The sequence below is a fragment of the Zootermopsis nevadensis genome, unplaced genomic scaffold, assembly GCF_977971745.1.
Source record: "Zootermopsis nevadensis isolate Lab colony 2312 unplaced genomic scaffold, Znev_1.0 Znev_ptg000001l, whole genome shotgun sequence".
NCBI lineage: Eukaryota > Metazoa > Arthropoda > Insecta > Blattodea > Termopsidae > Zootermopsis > Zootermopsis nevadensis.
In genome coordinates this window covers 17314512-17335276 of record NW_028259133.1, presented here as the reverse complement: position 1 = coordinate 17335276, position 20765 = coordinate 17314512, and the positions used below count along the sequence as shown (strand labels likewise).

Genomic DNA, 20765 nt, shown 5'->3' with positions numbered 1-20765 from the left:
TAGGACACGATAAATTCCATCTCCCATTTAAAACAGATCAAGAGCTATAACTAATTATTGTGTGAATAATTTTGTTCTCTTACTTGAATGGTTGCCAGCAGCAAGAGCATATAACAGGCAAAAACTGTACAAGCGTACAAACTCATAAATATATAATAGAAATGATCATATTAAAACAAAGAACGATGTCTTTTGGCAAACATCTATCAGACTACATGGCGCTACAACCCTGAAAACACCCACCTTCGTACTCACTGCCGTCAAAACCTCAAATCCTACAAACTAAAACAAATAGACCAGCCAGACCCCAAAGTAATTCATGGAGCCCTGGGCTCTCGCTTGTTCGCTTTTGTTGTAGCGTTAGACCTCCTGTTACGTTACCCGCTCGTCGTTTATTTCTTGTAATTCTGAGCGACGTGTGTGCGTAAGTTATAAAGCAGTCACTGTTATTTTAACATAATTTAATGAAAAACGACATTATTCTGTTATCCTCATGTCCGTGTGTATAAAAAGGTCCTCCTTTTTGTAAAGAAATAAACAATGGATTTTAGTGACCCCTGCTGCACAAAGGTCATGACGATTTACCGAGAACTTTACTTTCGTTTCAGAAGTTGTTAATTGTATAATATAATATGTATTCATCACCCTGATGACGGAGGCAGTATGACCTCTGAAACGTTGGTTAACATCTACCAAACTACACGGCGCAACAACCCAGAAGACAGAAATCTTCATACTCTGATGACGGAGGCAGTATGACCTCTGAAACGTTGGTTAACATCGACCAGACTACACAGCGCAACCCAGAAGACAGAAATCTTCATACTAAGAATCGCCCTGATGATGGAGACAGTATGACCTCTGAAACGTTGGTTAACATCGACCAGACTACACAGCGCAACAACCCAGAAGACAGAAATCTTCATATTCATCGCCCTGATGATGGAGGCAGTATGGCCTCTGAAACGTTGGTAAACATCTACCAGACTACACGGCGCAACAACCCAGAAGACAGAAATCTTCATACTCTGATGACGGAGGCAGTATGACCTCTGAAACGTTGGTTAACACCGACCAGACTACACAGCGCAACCCAGAAGACAGAAATCTTCATACTAAGAATCGCCCTGATGATGGAGGCAGTATGACCTCTGAAACGTTGGTTAACATCGACCAGACTACACAGCGCAACCCAGAAGACAGAAATCTTCTTGTTAATTGTAATTAAGAGATACAGATCTATGAATCTAAATCAAACTCAAAACGCGGTTGTCCATTTTTTTTACTTGTAATACCTAAGAGAGTAAAGGATGTCAGAAAATCACGATTTATCGGAGGTGCAGCGATTCCAGCAAAGAGAAGAAAATTAAGATCCGCCACAGTGGAGCCGTGTAACTGGTATGAAAAAGTAAATGATAAATTTATTTTTATTCGTTTGCCAATTACTGGCGCAATATCGTACAGAGCATCCAAGCGAATGATAGACAGTTCAATCAGCTACAACTTGGGCCAAAAACTCGCATCACTTCCCTTCGGAGGCTTCATCTTCAACTGAGCGGTTTTTCTGTCTGCATGAAAAGTATATCATGATAGCTTACAAAGCTGAAGGATTAAAGACGCTATGGACGGACAGAAAAAAAGGCCGTAATATGCAGTGTTGAACCACGAAATTAAAACAGGAAATTTTACTTTAAATTTTTCAAATTGTTAACCGGGCTAACACGGATTGCACGGTTAAGATGAATGCTCCGCCCATGATTGAGGCATGTCTAAATATGTTTGTGAATTGACTCCCAGATCATATCCGCGTAAATGAGAGAGACGTTTACTAGGAGAACAATAAAGTGGTTTCTGAGATGTCTGATTTGTTTATTGCCTTCTTGACTTAAGTTTCTGGGACTATGTCAAGTCACAGGTTTATACTGTAAAATTAATAAAGTAGATCCTGTCCAGTACTGATATGAAGAATTCTAGAACACAGAAAAGAAGAATTCAAAAGAACGTGCTCTGTCTGACAGTGTAAGAATGAGTGAAATTCCTAGCTATATAAATAAAATCTGACTACTGTGTTAAAATAAATCTCGTAACATCTGTTCTTCGTCCAAATCGAAACAGGCACTGAGGAACTGATGTACCACTTCGACGTTAACCTACGCAAAGTTACATTAAACAATAGTCCAGAATGAGCTTGATTCGACATGCCCATGATTGGGTCCAATAATAGAAGCGCTGGAACTTTTAGCTCTGTTACAAGTCACTCATTAAAATATGTTTCTTCACGAAGGATTCGAGGTTTTCACGGCGATGAGTCTTAAGAAGTCCCAGGAAGTTACGACTGTCTGATGTGCCACACGGAGGTTGGAGAAAGACACGGCGAAACAGAGAATAGGACATTTCTTAAACTTTCTCACACAATTATCTCCGCGAATCAGAGCCCTTCTTGTTAAATTAAGGGTCACTCAGATGGACAAGAAATCCTCTGCCTCTTATGTAACACAGAAGTTCATTACCGTATTCACGAAAGCCCACCACGTGCCCATGTCTTAAATGTTATGATTCCAGGCAAAATCGTATTAAAGTTTGAGTCAATATTACGCTTCGGGAAAAGCCTAGGTTTCCTCTTCAAGTTTTCCAACCACAGTTATACTTAATTTCACTGTCCTTGTGTACGTTACGTTCGGAAGAAACCTCGTACCACGTCCATTTTAATATTATTCTCCATTATCCCATTCGGGCTTATCAGTTTCCAAATTTTTAATATGTTTCCCGAGAGAGGCTTCAGTCGAACTAAAGATCCAGGAAGTCTTAGGTCACACGTTAAACCCTTTCTCGACGGGATAAAATTTACCTATCTAAAATATTGAAAATTCACATACAGCTTCGTGTTTAAGGATAGAGCCATGTTTCAGAAATAACTGCACGAAGTAAAGCAATAACACACCCCATGCTCACGTGTACAGCGTCTTCCAGTGACATTTCATTTTAGCATCCGTTTTACGATGGAAAATATAAGACGACGTACGACGAATAAATACGTCAACCACTGCTCTATTTACAGGAACTTTGCACGTTACTTGTCGAAGCGTAGAATTTTATGAGCGTGTGTAAAAGTGCGCCTGTTTTTATTACAAACTTGCTTGTTTACAGCCATAAAACCTTGCCACACGAAAAGAGTGCGTTCACAACACAGATCCAGCCGTCAAATCGACATTCTTTTCCTTGTAGGACAACGTTCGGTTATATTTTTGTGACCACTGTGGCAATTGTGTTATAACCAATAGTCTTTTTTTTTTGCGAGATCGGATGTTTCTGCTCTCAAAATTCAGAAAGACAGAGAACGCTGTAGCATGAAATTCATAAGTTTCAAAATGTAACGTGTTCGTCTTCCGTATTACTGCTGGATATTGAGTTATTTGATCCTGTTGTATTTTTTTTTCTGTCTTTGTGATCATATTCTGATTTTTCATATAACTGCGTACAGATTTCTGTTTCACAGTGAATACGAACGGTGAGCTGGCTGAATCAAGCACGTGGCCAGGCACAGGAAAACGTAGACCAACACAGGCATCCAAACTGGATGCATATAGATTATCGGAACGGGGTTCGAAGCCTCGTTCATAAAATTCTCTCGATCCGAATTTCGCTACGTAACATCTGATGTTGATTCATCGTCATACGTAGTATAAGGTTTCGTTTACGTAAACTTCGTTGTTGTATAGTTGCTTCAAAGGATAAGCGGTTATTATGAAATATGGAGTGTTACATGACTTCACTTACAGTCTGACAAGAAACTGTTCTACAGTTTTTCTCACTGACTTCACTGTTTTTAAATAACAAGATTTAATTTTGACAGTGTTTATATGTGGATGTAACTTCACATAATGAGGACTTCCAAGAGAATTTTATTCCTTTCCTTGCAGAAAGTTTAAAAGATAACAATTGAATATAAAAGACACAAGAGTATTATCACTACTAGCAATCATCTTGATAAATTCCTTATTTTCAAAGCCTTTGAAGTTTCGAGTGTTTTTTTTTTGGTTTGACGTACGAATTTATTATAACAAGTCAAGCCCTGTTGATTACACTAAACAGAAATATTCCGTCGGCCATTGAATTGTTTCTACGGGCAATGTCCCTGTCCAATGTCTTGCCACATCAATACGTTAAAATGTAAACGTATTTATCTGTTCGCGCTTACAAAATTAAGGTGTGCGCAGCTGATGGCGTCACGTAGAGGGTAATAGTCGTCTGCCGGCAGATGTGTACAACTCTTAACAACTCTGAGTTAAGATATGGGCCTCAATATATGGCTAGGAACAGGACTGTGATGTTTTGTATGGTTGATTGATCCAAAGTTTTATCTTGTTGCACGCATTTTATCAATTCAAGAACGGATAAACCTGTTTTAATCACATTTAATACTTAAGAGTTTTACGAGAAATTTTCGGGTCATTTAGATTTTCATTTAAATCTCGCAACATTAACTATCACTTTACATTTGAATATAAATAATTTATGAGTTTATAACTAATACTTTATTACTTACAGTTACCTCTTTAGCGTACATGGAAATCATGAAAATTGTGTTGCATAATTTGATATTAACTTGCTTCAGCAAACATTCACTGCACTGTTAATTAACTGAAATTGAGAGTCATGGCCAAAGATGACGTCATGCGCAGATCAGTTCAACTTTCGTCCTCCATTTGGCGACTGTGATAATTACGAGCTCATTATTTCAGGTAGTCGTCAAGTACGTTGTCACTAGATGGCGTATTTTGGAGGAGGGATGTAATGAATGAGCAAGGTTTTGTATTAAGCGTCCAGTAGAAATCCAAGTGGGCGAAATACCACACACCGTACACTTCAGGCAACTTCTCCGACGCAGCTGTAAGGCGTTTCACAAAGAAGGCAGGGGCTAAACTCTTGTCAAGGGGAAGGAATTCCAATCCATCACTCGAGATATTGGAAAGCCAACATCTGGATTTCATCTGTGAACATCCCCAATGTCAATTAAGTTGTCAGTCGACTGAGCTGTAGTCTTAGCTACCACATTCCTCCAATATTGATTCGGAGACTACGTTATTTTTCGTACAATTTATAAACACGGGTCATATTTGAGGTTATCATGGCGGTGAAAATATCTACATTCTGGAGTGTAACGCCGCGTGACCTATAAGGTAGATTTCTGCTTATAGCCAGTGATTTGCCTATCAATCTAATGCTACCTCCATCATCATGACGATGATCAAGAAACTCTGAAACGTCGGTAAACTTCTACCAGACTACACGGCGCAACTACACAGAGGACAGACTTCAAGTCTTACCTGTTGAAGATTGGTCGAATTTTAAGTGCACGATTATTTATTCCCAGTTTCCGGCTTCTTGTATCAAGTTTTCAGTTGTTATCGAGCATATCAGAAGAGATTCATCAGACAAAAGCCACAGATAGTTAAACGACGCCATGTCTATAGCATATTATTGGGTTTATCGTTGTCACCGAGATTTCTTAGACCTGCAGCTGAAACTTCAAATAAAGCATATATATATTTGTACCACGCACACACGGAACGTCGTGGACAAGAGCTTAGCTCCATTTCGTACTCAGAGGCCCCGAGGTCAAATACCTGTTAAGATACCGGCTATCCTAATTTAGTTTGTCTTGGCTTAACTCAGTCCCTTCATGCAAATGCCGTGATGATAAACTGAGTAACAGGCGCTTCCTTTCCAATTCATTATTCATATATCATCATATATCCCTACTCTACACTAAGCTACTAACAGAGACCGTTAAATATGCAAAACATATGAGAGAAGATACACATTAGGATATAAGACAGATATTGAGAGGAATGTCCTGATGAAATGTGAGTGCATCAGTTCATGATGCATGTAATTCATTACTGTTACTGTCTTATGTCTAGTTGGTATTAATTTTTAAGTTTTCTACTTTAGGTTGTCTGTTGTGTTTAAATACTCGTTCCACATGGTTTTGTAATCTTATGAGTTGTTTTATTTTGTGTGATATGTGTTGCTTTGTTGTGTCTCATTGTTTTGTTGTGTCTTATTGTTTTGTTGTGTCTTATTGTTTTGTTGTGTCTCATTGTTTTGTTGTGTCTTATTGTTTTGTTGTGTCTCATTGTATTGTTGTCTTATTGTTTTGTTGTGTCTCATTGTTTTGTTGTGTCTTATGGTTTTGTTGTGTCTTATAGTTTTTTGTGTCTCTTTGTTTTGTTGTGTCTCATTGTATTGTTGTGTTGCATTGTATTGTTGTCTTATTGTTTTGTTGTGTCTTATTGTTTCGTTGTGTCTTATTGTAGCACCACTGCCACCGGGTATAAACCCATTTGCACTTAATAATAAATAAAATAAAATGTGTTTCAACAGCACAAGAGCTTCACAGACGTAAGAAAATCAAATTGTCCCACCAGTACTGGGCAATTTTGCTGAAGCTTACCCAAAGTAATTAGGGAAAGATAGATGAGATGCCAACATAGAACAGCACGCTGCATCAGATACGCGATCCCAGATAACTGACCTTTGATGTGTAGAATAAATGTCAGACCGTATGCAGCATATTGAAGTGTTAATGCCTAGACAAAGCTCCTCCAGCCGCGTTTGGCGAGTGCTAACACGGATATTCACACATTATCTTAATAGTCACACAAAACCTGGCTTCTGTTCCAACAACTGTTGTGTTAGCTTTGATGTACATCAGAATGCTTGGTACACCATTAGTGAAATTTGATCAAATGGAGTACAGTGATTCCTGGATACCATGGGAACATCATTCAGCCATTGATATGAACAGTAGCTAACTAAAGCTTATGTCGTGTCTCCCTCCCAGAGGACAATGAAATGAATGTTGTGAGGGATTTAGTACAATTATAGGTTATCCAAAATCACAACACACGGTGACAAGTCGATCGCTCCAAGAGCAACGTTAATTTCTCATGAGGGATATTTTACGTTGGAAGTACACTGGATTTAAATAACGTTTAATTTGAAGATTTCTGAATTTTAGGTTGTTGCGCTGTGTAGTCTGGTAGAAGTTCAACGAAAATTCCAGAGGAGCATTCTGCCTCCATCATCAGGGCGATCGTCCTTCAAAACTGATCACCACCTCGTACCAATCTCGAAGTTGGATCATTAAGAACATAGGAGAGGAAATTGTTGATCAACTGAATACGTTTCTTAGTTTTGAATGCTTCGATGTTTGTGAATAAAGAACTCAAAAGAATATGAAAGAAAGTTTTCCATAGCACGTTTTAATACGCGCCTAAAGTTGAAAAGAAATTAAACAAGCTAGCCACTTGTGCGAAAGGAGGACAAAACGAGATACCGGGTGTTCATAAATTAGGGGGCGGTTTGAATGGAGTGTATTTTATATTTATAACACATATGAAAAAAAATTTATGAACCACGTGACCACGTGTGAAAATTTTGTTGTTGTGGCTGTTTTGTAGCACGAAAGTTTTGTATGTCTTACAAATAAATAAATGCGCGTCCTTTAAATCATCTGTTAAATTATAAACTGCCTGTATATAAAGGTACTCTAAATTCAGAAATCAATAAAGAAACAAAAGAAGGAACGCTAGAAAGAAAGGGAGACAGAGGAAAAACACAAAGACAGAAAGGAATATTAACTGCTCTCGTACCATCACGATAAAGCGAGTTAAAATTGCGTAGGAACGGGTGAAGAGGAGACGAGACTGAAGAAGTGGATAAGAATTAGGAAGAAGTAAAACACGCCGACAGTGACATGAAGAATAAAAGAAAGAAAGGTCAAAATGAAACTGAGGGGAGGCGTTTGCTTTGAGTGGCGTGTGTTTGTGGAGTGATTGCAGTTTAATAGTCGGACGTTGGCTGAAAGTAGCTTCAAATTGTCTCTTGCATGCCGAGCACTTCAGATCTTCGTAACGACTTTTCCTTGCTGAAGGCAAGAGAATTTAACCATAAAAACGAACTCTGTAGAGCACAATTTCACGTGTGTGATGCTTTTTTTTTCTACAGTGGAAAGATGTCCTCCACTGTACGTCGTACATTTGTGACTGGGTAGCAGGTGTTGATAACACATCCAGGACGTGAAACGGGCAGTTTGCGGTGGATTTCCAGTCATACGAGGCTTTCGTGAATGTGTGTCAGTTTTTGTGCCTTAAAACGGTATCAACCTTCTATGCATTATAATGCAAGATGAACAGTGTCTGTCCTTAACTTAGAACTCTGTCCTATTAGAAAAGATGACTGTATTACCATAGATGGCTATCTTCTGTGTTTTTGCGCCGTGTAGTCTGTTAGAAATGTATCGACGTTTCAGACGTCCTTTCTGCCTGAGGACCTAAAACCAAGGAGACAGTCATCTTCAGACTCACCATCCTGAAAACCTCAAATTTTACATTGTACTACCATGTTCGCTTACTCGTATACCTAATAGCTTAACAATTTTGTAAGGCAACTTTTACCATTTTCAGATTCCACGCAGGAATGGTCAGATCTAACATGGAACGATGTCTAGCGTTTTACCTTGTCGAGTTTTGGTTTGTCTGCTTGGTATTTTTTCACTTTACACTGAAGATTAAAATGGCATCTCCTCCGAAACATTGGTAACCATCCTACAAGAATGTACAACTTCAAAACTTAGAAGACCAGAAGCTATGTCTTCACTAACGCGAGGACCTCGCATTTTGAATAAATATTGTTCATTTGTTATAGTTTATTCGTTCAAAGTACTGACTACAAAAGCACACTATTTACGATTCCGAATGACGCGTTGATAGAATATAAAGTATGGTTAATCTGATAAGAAGTGGTAATTGAGAAATGGGTACAGCTGTCGGATGTATGTTAGTTACGAGCGGAACTCCATATAGACACTATCACAACACATAGGATGTACTTGTTACCTAACACGAAATTTCGATGGACTGTAAGTGTTAAAGTTGACTTGTGACTAAGCGTTATCCCAAGACACCATCCAGGCAGCATAGCGGAAAATACAATGCACTATACAGAGTGTCCCAAAAATATGCATACACACAAGGTTAATATTTAATATTATAACGTGTATACATCTTTTTAGGACACTCTGTAGAAGCTTGCAGTTGCAGTTATGCTCCGGCCGTTTTTTCTCTCCAGGGAAACAGGTCACGGTCCATACTGTTCGGTCCCAAAGGCAGTTTTAACGCGATGACGAGAGGATAAATCCCTTCTTCCCGCCGGGAATTAAATCCTGGCCGTCCTGAGCTGTGTCCACCCACTGAGACCATTTAAAATGTTTGCGTTTCAAGAGTGGGATTATGTGAATTCTACTGTGTCATTTGTACATCCACGCTTTTAAGAACAAAGACAACAAACAGACGCTGAAGGAAGGACTCCGACATTTGCGCTAACTTTGACTTGACAGTGACTTCGTTTCTTTCTACTGTCCGTAAAGTCTGAACTACTTAGTATTCTCGCGGATTTCGTTATGTTTAAGTGTTGTGGTACAGAAATAATTATATCAATATAACGGGTTATATCAGGCTACAGAAACATTTTTTAAGCTGAACGCAAAAAACTATTTTCGGGTCGCTGTTGGACCACACAATTTTTCTTTTCATATTCTGTACAGAGTCCTTTTATGCGCAGAAGACTCTGCTACCAATAGAAATATTTGACGAAATATGTTCTCTTGCCTTCGCTTGGGATGGAGGATCCTAAATTGACTTTCTCATTTACATCACGTCACAAACTTAAATTCAGAAGTACTTTAAAAATAGTCTAATATATTCTATGTGATTTTCTGTTCAGTGCTGTAATTTATATTCATCACGAGATATCAGGATAATAAAGTCAAAGAGGTTCAGATGGGCGAAATATATAACACGCTTGGATGAGTGTGTTGAAAAATGCATAAAAATTTTAAGATTTTGGTCTTAGCAGTTGTCATATCTAGTTGTTAGTTGAATACATAACCGGTATCGTCCTCCGATATGTTTGGTAGCCACATTTGGTTGAAAGGTTGTTCGCAAACATCTGTAGATAATGTGCCATGTTAAACAAATCAGAGCAAACACAAGTGTCTGAATAAACAGAAACATTCGAAGATAAATATATTTTTAAAAAATCCATACATGCAAACAAATTAATTAAAAATTTAATGACTATCCAAAATCCCGTTCCTGCGTCAGGCTAATATTTCTTGCTCGTTTTAAAACACGTTTTGAAATGTCATAGGGAATAGAAGGCTCTTAGGTGATTAGGTCAAAGCACAGAGTTCAGCTTCTTCATTAATATTCATGACTTGCTCGTACACCTGGGAGGCTCGTGAATTTTGAGCCTAAATTAACAAACACTCTTCAATTTTCACTCTTCACGTTTCGTAAAAAAAAATTTAGTGTCCCTCACTACGAAATAACATCACGACCCAGAAGATCACAGTCTATAATTTCACCTTCTTGAAAACTCACATCTCAGAGGGATCTTTTATTAGCTCGGTAATTATTAGCTTCTCAAGAAGAGCTCTACTCCACGGAGCCTTGAAATCAGTTTTCTGGTCGTAACAAATTACCACTTTTGGATTAGTGTACATTCCTTGGTCATCTACTCCAGTCAACACATTTATTAAATTCCAGGATATTATTGCTGGACACTTATCAACTTGAAGAAAAAACATTTACTGAACGCAAACTTCGGTACAGGAGTGAGTTAGAATCTGAATGACATTCATCGCACATTCATTCGAATTTTAATGACACTGTGATATTTAAAATAAATGAATACAAGACCACCCTCTGTTAAGAACAAAACAAAATTAACGAAATTCGACTAATTTAAATTCGATGTAGGCAAATGGTCGATAATGGAATGCCAATATATTGAGTGAAAACACTCCGTAACTGAAGAATGGTAGAGGAGTGGTAGAAGTTGAGAGGCTGAAAGAAATATATTTACTCGCCTTGAGCGCAGATATCCATTTTCATCACTTTTACCATTAAGGATAAAGTGTTCCTTCTTCCTTAGTTTTAAGTGTTTAATACAGACGTTTTCAAGTCCCACCAAGAAAGAAATATAGACTTTTTTAAAGACTCAGTACTGTGGCGAATGTAGTCTATTGATAAACGAGACAATCAGCCTAAAACACTGTGTTCTGTTGACGTTAGAGACAAACAGGCGCATAGGACGTAAGCACAGAAGTCCTGTACGTCTCCCGTATCTAGTTCGAGCCAAATTATTTATTCTATTCAAGACCCTTTCCTTACAGTACCTCTACGTTCTTATCCTCTGGTAAGGTAGCCAGTTAAAAACGAGTAAAATTATAGTGCTTTATATTTTGATTTTAATTATTTTTAGACGACGGAAAATAAAAGTTCCGATGTGAGTAGTAACAAGAATTCTCCGAATGTAATCCTTTTACTGCGGATATAAAATATTTTTAACTCTTACAATTATTTATTACTTAACGGCATCTTTAATACATTCCTCTGTGAACATAGCTATTATGTGCTTAAATAACACAAGGCTTTGATTTATGATTTAATAACTATCAAAAGAAACATGTCAGAAATATTTACATTTTTGTTTATTCAAAAAATATATATTATATAACAAATTTAGAGTTCTCTAAGGTCAGAATATAAATCGTCAATATTTTGTATAAGTTAGACAAAATCCAAGCGTACTTATTTTCCAGTCTAAAAAGAATTTGGTGTGTGAGTTGAAGAAACAGCAAAGATATATCAATATAGCGGATTCGTGATATCCTGTCTGTGACGGTTGTCTGCTTTCACAAGTATCACTTAACGTGCGAGTCTTTGTGACTCCAGGGTTTCTGCACAGAAATAAAGTGATGATCTCAAGTATTTCGTGTCAAAGTTACAAACTGTCAATAAAGACCACGGTGAAAAGTTTCGAATCCGTCCGTCTGTCACCTGAGTAGCTTCTCAGTTACGGAACAAACCACGTCAGATATAGTTCAAACCCTTTACTAATTCACAATCTTTTTGCTAACAGTCACTGGAGATTTGAAGGTACAAAATATTGTGGCATTTGAGGTCTCCACGGCGGTGACGATAATCATAATGGTGCTCTTTCGGGTTATGGTACCGTGTAGACTGGTCGGTACATGACAACGTTTCGGAGAAGCATACTGTATCCATCTTCAGGGTTGAATATAAAACATCGGTCACTTACTTTAGATGAAAGATATGCGAGTTAATAGCTCGATGTTGGTATTTTGTATTATAATGCCGTGTGGACTTGTACGTAGATTTGAAGATGGAAGAATTATGTTTCTCCGAAACCTTGATATCTGCCTACAAGTCCATACGATGTTAAAGCCCAGTGGTATTGCTCCGTAACACAGATGTAACTAGCCTTGCGACATCCGATTAGAACAAGCTACCTGACATATTTTACATCGAATTTCTGTCTTCTTCCAGGAAAATGTGCCCCTAATACAAACCGATATTCCTTACAGCCTCAAACCTTCCTGTTTCACGTTCCAAGAAATCTTTCCACTGTTTGCGAATAGTAAATTAAGAACTCCAGGGACTAATATCTTGTGTAGTACTAGGTAACTGGCGAGACGGAAGCTTAAATTAGAACACAACGCTCCCTTCTGCCTCCTTCCCAATTCAACAATAATAAATTCATCCCATCATTCGACGCTGTACAAGGTTTTCCTTTTCTGTTACGCAATTCTCCACAGTCTATTAAAAGTCCCTTATGCTGGTCTTTCTTCAAGGACTTTGTGCGGAAATATCTTTCTGCCTTAACGTATACTGTGCATTAACCGATTGAAAGCCAGTGTTGCTGAATGTGTATAGCCTTTGCAAAATTATTGTAAGGGAGAACAGTTACTTTCAGAAATGAATCTATGGAATACAGCGTAAGATACGACGAAGACAGCGTTTGCTGGTATGTGTAACCCAAGGTCACTGGTTCAAACACGAAACAAAGAGTGCACAGGGGTTGTATAGGACCGAGTAAAACAAAGACAACATCGTTAAAAAAAACTCAGAAATGAATAAATAAATTGGAACAGCAGTCGAGAAACACTACCTTCACGCTGCCAGTTTGTTGACCGTAGTTTGTTTTATGGGCTGTGCCAAGGACCTCCTACAGAATTGAATTATGGTCCAATAAGGGCTGTCATATAGCATCTGAAATTTTCGCTGGAGTAAGCTTGACACTTTTCAATATTGTTTCATTTTTGGTTCTGACATTAATTTCAGTTAACTTTTCAATAATGCCGTTGCTTACATTTTGCGTTCCAGAATGTCGGTACACAGCGCAATTTATGAATATAATGCATTTACAAGGACGATGTAACTTGAAACGTCGACAAAAACAATGAAAAACTTTTTTTGTGTTATTTAACAAGAACAAAGCTCTCTCCAATACTGGCAGCACAGAATACCGTATCAGATACATATTTTCCTGTAATGAATATAATAATTAAATTCCTCGCGTCGCTAGATGTGGAAAGTGTTTGTAAATACCGCCTTGCTATCTGAGAATTTTGCAATTTTGTTACGCCATGCACTAACATTTCTAGGAATTGCAATATTGTTCGTGTAATGGTGAAGGATAAAACTGAAATGCTATTGGAAAACTGACTATTGCTAACTACTACTATCTAAAATAGAGCATACAAAAATTAAATAATCACCTTTCCTCATAATGATGAACTTAAAGATTTGTATTCTTCCCCCAGTATTGTCAGGGTGATTAAGTCAAGAATAATGAGATGGGCGAGTCATGTGGCACGCATGGATGGAACAAAAGGTGTGCACCGGGTATTGGTTGGGAAGCCTGAGGGGAAGAGACCTCTGGAGAGACCTAGACGTAGATGGGAGGATAATGTCATTCGGGATCTATGGGAGATAGGAGTTGAAGGAGACAGGGTCCGGTGGAGGGCTTTGGTTAATTCGGTGATGAACCTCCGGATTCCGTAAGCCATCTAGTTAATTAGTTCGAAATCAAAAAATTTCATCTCCGTCCATAGTCGGAGTTTAAAAAGGGACTTGACGGTATTTCACTAGTTGTGATGTGTTTAACAGCTGCTGGATACTTAAATAACAAGTTCTGTGAGGTTAAAGTCACTGCAAATGTGCAATGCCGTATTTGAATTTCCTCCATTTCATTCAGTTTTATTTTTATGTTTCTGTACTTATTTGTGTTTTCCATAACACTGTAGAGAGTAAGATGATGGGGAGATTAATAAATAATGACTTTGGAAACTTGCACTTCTCTCCTTTCATCTCTTTGCCCGCACGTTCTGCCTTTCTATTTCATTCGACCGTTCTCTGCTTTCCTCTTCCATTTGTCCACTTTCTGCTCCACTCATCTTAATCTCTCTCTTTATCTCTGATTCTAGTTTAAAAAGTTGAATTTCAGTTTGAAAGTATTTGTGCCATACACTTTAAATAAAAAGAGGATTTTTAAAGAACGAACGATTTTGATATCGACTCTACAATCTTCGTGAATTTTCTCGTTCTCACAGAATTGTAATTTTCGAAGCTTGCATGAAAATACTAAGCGAACCACGGATACAAATTTCCACATTGATAGGAATCAGCCCAACTACACGCTAGTTCACCTAAGTTCAATTTATGATGAACTTCATCACTGTTTGGGTTCTCCATTAAGTGCATGGATTGATCATAATCGCCCACATTCTAAGCAACCCGCACAACACGTTTCAGGCAAGGCTACTTTGAGGCCGGCGGCCCAGTGTATTGCCGTCCGTGCCAATGCAAGGGACGACCCGACAACGCTACTGACTACAACAGAAGCGGTCACGCTGTGCCCGTCTCGTTAAGCCGGACACAGACGGGAACGGAGAAAATCTAATTATTTTGATTTATTGAACCGATCCGCTGGTAGGTGTGTCCATGTGCTGCACATTGTGTTTAGTGTGTCTGGATTCTAAGATAGCGCTCTGTTTTGAGTTTAACACTTAAACAAACTATATTTATGGGTTCAGTGTGGTTCTCAGTTTAAACAATAATTATTTCCTTAAAACATTAACTAATTGATGATTTTAACGGAGATGCGTTGTGTTTTCTTTGCGGTAGGGACTGAATTGTTAAATATTGTTTGAATTAGTTAATCCTCTCAATAGTTAACATCAAAATTAGACCTAAAGCAGATCCTCCCATGTTAATATCAACATTTCACAAAATTCTGTCCTCTAGAGGTTAATAATAAAATTCAATTATCGCCTGTCTACCTTCTCCACTTCCGAAAGACTGACTTTATCTTCAGTTCACCTTTATTAACAGGACGAGCGAGCACTTCCTCAGAGCTTCCATAGCCGTGAATTTATCTCTGTTCCCCCCAGTTAAATTTACTTTCTGTCACTACTCTCCACCTTCTGTTTCCTGTCTCATTCATATGGCCTGAAAAGGTAAAACACGTTTACAAAACCCATAAACTTACGTCAATATTAACCTAAACGTATTGCCATAAAACAAATTGCGGGAAACGTAGCCTACATCCCAAAGGATTGTACCTAAAGTGAGTGACTGGCATATTTATATTTCAGGGATAAATAAAAATGTATTGCAGAGCATTGTGACAGCCAACTCTGAGTTCGATTCTCGAGCAGGCAGACCGGAGATGGACTTAGACTGGACTTTTGGCCATTACTCCAGTTTATATGCAAGGAAAGGGACCTAAGTTAGTTTTGTTTCGGGAGCGGCTTCCTTAATCGGAATTTATAATCAAATTGTATTGAATTTTCCCGAGTTGACGGTTAGTATCGCTAGTTCGGGCCACATTTTGGGAGACTTGTTTATTCCACCGGGCGACTGCCTGGCGCCAGCTACGTGACTGTGTGAATAGGTGATTTTATGATCGGTGGCTCGACTTGGTGGGATGAGTAAGCTCTTCCAGATGTGTTTTAGCCGTTAGAAGACTTAGGATAAATCACGTCACTAACCACCAATGGGTTTAAAATAAGCTATCGGCGGCAAATTTGTAAGGTTAGGGTGATGAACCACTCAGCCAATAAGAACACTCTCTTGAGATTCAAAAGTCTTGGGGGAGTCTTGCTGAACGCGGTGTGCGTCCAGCAAGGGGCTTCCAAAAACTCACTTACGCTTTAGTCTCGGCGGCGAGTAGTCCTGCACCCGGCGAGGGAAAGTACGAAATTAATAAACGTGCCTGATGAAAGTGAACGAATACACAATTTATAACTGAACGACATCCCCTCTTATCCCACTGCCTCGCAAGCTGATCCCGAAACCCCTCTTCACCAACCCGTATATTCCTTGAAGGCAAGAGTCCATGCAACACAAAACCCCTTGTAACCAGCCGGGCGTCCTGATGGAGAGTTTGGAGTGAAAGGACGGTTACAGCATGTATAAGTCCTGTACGTAAGATCTATGAGATAAATGACAGAAATACAATGTCCGTTCAGGAGCAGGAGGGCTGTGCACTTATCGAGTGTCTTTTATTAAACCTTCTGCATTATTTCAATCGTTCTTTGTACGAAGCTCATAAATGCTGCACCATATACGTCCATGTCAACAGATTTCACATTAAACTAAAATTACATATATACATCACTGTCTTGAGTGTGGATCCTGATGAAATTTAATCGGAACAACACAGTAGTAAAAAACAACAGCAAAAATGAAACAGGTTTTTACATCTGCTGTATTTTTCCGTCTCCAAGTCCTGTTGTGCAGACCAGTTGTGTTGATTATGGCGCTCAGGCCTCACGTTTGGGGTGTTTAGAGATGTTACTACATTCTTCATTAAGAAAATCTAATAAAAAAATATATGGCGACTTCAGAGACGTACGTAATTAAAATGTTTTATGAACGTAAAGCAAGCAGTTAACTTTGATTCGTGGTTCAAAGCTTCTTTCTTCTCTGACGAGTAATAAAGACGTGAACAGTTACTTTCCTCGGATAACATAATGAATAATGAACACGACCAAAAAGCATGTATACTTGGAAAGAAACTCTTTATGTACACTGATGGAAAAAAACAACAACAAGAATTTTTAAGTTTTTTCAAAATTTCACATCATCTTATTACAAAATGAAGAACAGGCAGTGATTTAAATGTTTTCTCAGTCTGTAGTATCAATTTTAATTTTATGTTTGAAGTTTTTCCTTCAAAACTTAGCCATACGTTTACTCGGTTCACAAACTGTTTGTAATTATAAACTAAGTCCAACCACATGTAACACAAATATGATCAAAAGAGAACGTTTCAGTTTTGTTTAAAAAACTGACATCAATACTTGTGCTGGAAAAGCTGTTTGAGTGTTTACGGTTAATTATTTTTGTTATAGCAGTAATGATAGCAATACAAATAAGTTTTAATATTACATTATTTTCAATTTAAAAAAATTGTTGAATTTAAGTATTTACACCACCGTATTACATACTTCTAAGGAAACTTTAATGTCATAACTTAAAAGAGACATTATTAGGGTGTGATAGAGCATTAGACGCGGAAATTAATACACGTAGACGACCCAATGGCCCTGTTTATCTCATACGCATGCGTTCATACCTCACACGTATTACAACCTCAAATACAGCAAGTAGTAAGGAGAATGATATAAGATAACCGCATTATTAATTGTAATCAGAATGTATGAAAAATCATTACGCATACATGTCTAATAACTCCTTTGCGAATATGATAAACTTTAAATATTTTCAAGCGATAGCAATATATCAAAATCAAAAGTTGTGAAGAATTAAGAAATTGTTAAATTCGCGGAAAGAAAAACACTGTAATGATGGCTATTGAGCACGCGAAATATTTCAAAATGCCTGTCTGATTCTGAACAATAAATGCATTTTATCTTTCAGAGCTATATATGAAGAACGAACAGTCTGTAAAATTAATATTATTATTCTTAAAGTCTTACAGAATGTTAATGACGTTTCACTATTTAATCTATTGAAAGAGTCCAAAGAGTTTTGGACTTAATTAAAGGATTTCGATTTTAAGCATGAGACGAACAACGAAGTGAAGTCAATCGGGGGGAGGGGGGTGAATTGTGTGTGGTAACGGTTCCATTTGACGGCCAGTGAGAGTAATCGCTGGTAGCACTGGCTTTTGATCAATATTGCATTTCCCTTGCCATCTGTGTCAGCTGGTACCAGCGACTGCGAAACAAATGGCTAAAACCCAATGTGTAGAAGCATGGATCCGTGCTAAAGTCGTCATTATACAAAAATGAACTCTATCCATGTACCGATTTCAAGATGTTATTTCGTAAATTTATTTGCAGTTTATTTAACGACGCTACCAGCAGTTCAGACTATAAGTGTGCCGTCAAACAAAAGATGAATAATGAATAAGATTGGATCCAGAAGAGGTAAAGTCTTAATTTGAAATACCCTCCAGACGTTAGCTTGGAGGGATTAAGGAAACAAAACACAGTCAACATATCCAGCCAATCCTTCTGTAAATATACGAAATTATGATAGAGAAAATTGATATGTAAAATATAATATTATTGCAACCAAGCGAACTATATTTTGTTAAAAGGCTGCAAGTCCAACCGGGACGAAAAATGTAGATAAAAATCTGATTATGTCAGTAAATTTAACGTGTTCTATGTGACACATATTTTATTAGTAGTTATATAATTCTTAACAGATTTCCGCCAAAATATGCTCCAATTGACATTCAGGTTCATACATTTATCACGGTAGGCATCGTATCAGCTCTAGCAAGATTGCAATTTATTTGATATATTTTTATAAATATGACTTCTATAACACTTCGTCAATAAATTAATATTCCCAAACTGTAATGTAATTTAGAAACTGTATTTTGCTTCATACGCATGTAATTAGCATCCCATTTTTCAATTTAAACAACGTCCTGAAATGGAAACAAATTTCATTGAATTATTATTTCTGTTTTAAGGTAACAGTAATTTAAGTTTAAGAATCCATGGCTTACCAGGTTTCTGAGAAAAATGACAAGTGAAAATGCAGGAAAAATTGCCGGTGGAAACTTTTCTTGAAAGCGGTTTAACAAAACCGCTTTCAAGAAAAGTTAAGTGAGATTTCAGGTTATCATGGCGGCGAGTACGTTCTAAGCCGTTCGCCGCTTACTCATTTCCGTGATGATCGAGGCAGCAAGTACTTCTTAAACGTCGGTGAAATTATACAAGTCTACACAGCCATTTTCGCGTTTGTTCTTATTTCATTGAACATAAATAAACATTAAACTGTTTAATGCTAAGTACTTTCAGTGTCCCTATGGAAATAGCCTGTTACCTTTGCATTAAAATCGGCCACATCTATCCACAACAATAGAACAAAATGAGTAGAATCAGGTAGATGGCGAGTTTAATTTTAGAATCAGGTTGCAGCCAAATAGCTTTTGAATTTGTGTATTCAAGAATTGATCAGAAGTGAAGGAAAGATTCTTTATGCAATCCAGATGGTTGGAAACAAATAATGAGGCCATATCCGGCCTTACAAAGTAACAACCATTCTTCATGATCATTTTATGGACGTTAACGATGTTGCAGTACATTTTCGTAGGCAATAGCAGACAGACGGAGAAAAATGTTTCTTCATGCCGCAGTTAGATCGCCATAACATTACGAAAAAACAGACACACACAAGTACTTTTCACACTGAGGTTTGAGGAGTGCGTTTGCCAATTGATCTTGTACGTTCTTATGGAGAAAGACAGTTGATTTCTTCTGCAAAGAATACGCATTCTAACTTTTGTCAGAACTCTTAGCGTCCAGAAACTGCCATGGATATTATAGAAACCCATCGTCTACTATGTGAGCGACACATACTGGGACCGAATTCTTCAGGAGTCTTGATAGAACGTCAAACAAGATAGAAAATATACTACCAGCGTAATAAATGTGGCGCGTTTGTCACAATATGACTTTTGCAATTAGCAGCGGTCATTTCAGAGTTGTCTGGAGTCAATGTCTTTTGCGTGGGCTACGTGTCCGGCTTGGTTATGACGTCATCACGAAGGACTCCCCACATGATTTCTGATGATGAGGCAGCAAGGACCTCTAAAATGTTGATAAACGTCTGCCACACTACACGTCTTAACACGCTTCGTAATCATCGCCATGAGAACCTCAAATCTCACTTGAAATAAATCGTCTCAGGACGGGAGCTAGTGATAGGCTTTTGTGAACACAGTAATGAATTTTTGAGGTGCGTGAAACGCGGTACAATTATCGACCAGCTGAGTAACAGCTCAAGAAACAACACGCAGTGTTGTTTGAGATATTCCCTGTATTTGCCTCTCGACTTCTGAGTGCGTGTTAAGTGTGTTTAAAATTCTGCGTTCGCATTCGAACGTGTAGGTGCAGCGTGTTGATTGGAATCGTTAGCCAGAAAGTGTCCCAATGTTTTCAACCATTAAACCTCTCTTGAACAAAGTTGAGGAAGTCGGTTCCGCCCTAGACATAGAAGATCACGAGTCCTCTTGAAGTGCATGCCTGGTACAGACGGAAAGGTAACGAAAGAAATTGGTCACGTGTTGCAGTGGGGAAAACAAACCCCGTCTAGGAGACCGAACGTCGCTGACGAGTGGTTGGCAATAATGTTCCATTTTCAAGAGGCACCGGGTTGATATCTCCGCCCGGAGACCAATTATCTTGAAGGGGGTATTTCGTGTTTTTCCTCAGTCTCTCCAGCCAAATTCCGGGATATTAGATCTACCTAAAAATTAAGTCATGGGCGATTTCTTCCATAGTGTTTCGAATTAGTTATTGACTAATGATTTTATTATAAGAGGTATATAATTTGAGCAAATGA

The 20765-nt window shown here is 38.1% G+C and overlaps 1 protein-coding gene and 1 long non-coding RNA gene across 2 annotated transcripts in view; one reads left to right on the top strand and one right to left on the bottom strand.

The window, feature by feature from the left end:
• Positions 1-20765, bottom strand: part of LOC110832509 (putative tyramine receptor 2) — a 272216-nt gene that overhangs the window by 88528 nt on the left and 162923 nt on the right. The window lies entirely within an intron of this gene.
• Positions 1-20765, top strand: part of LOC110832513 (uncharacterized) — a 192954-nt gene that overhangs the window by 62346 nt on the left and 109843 nt on the right. The window lies entirely within an intron of this gene.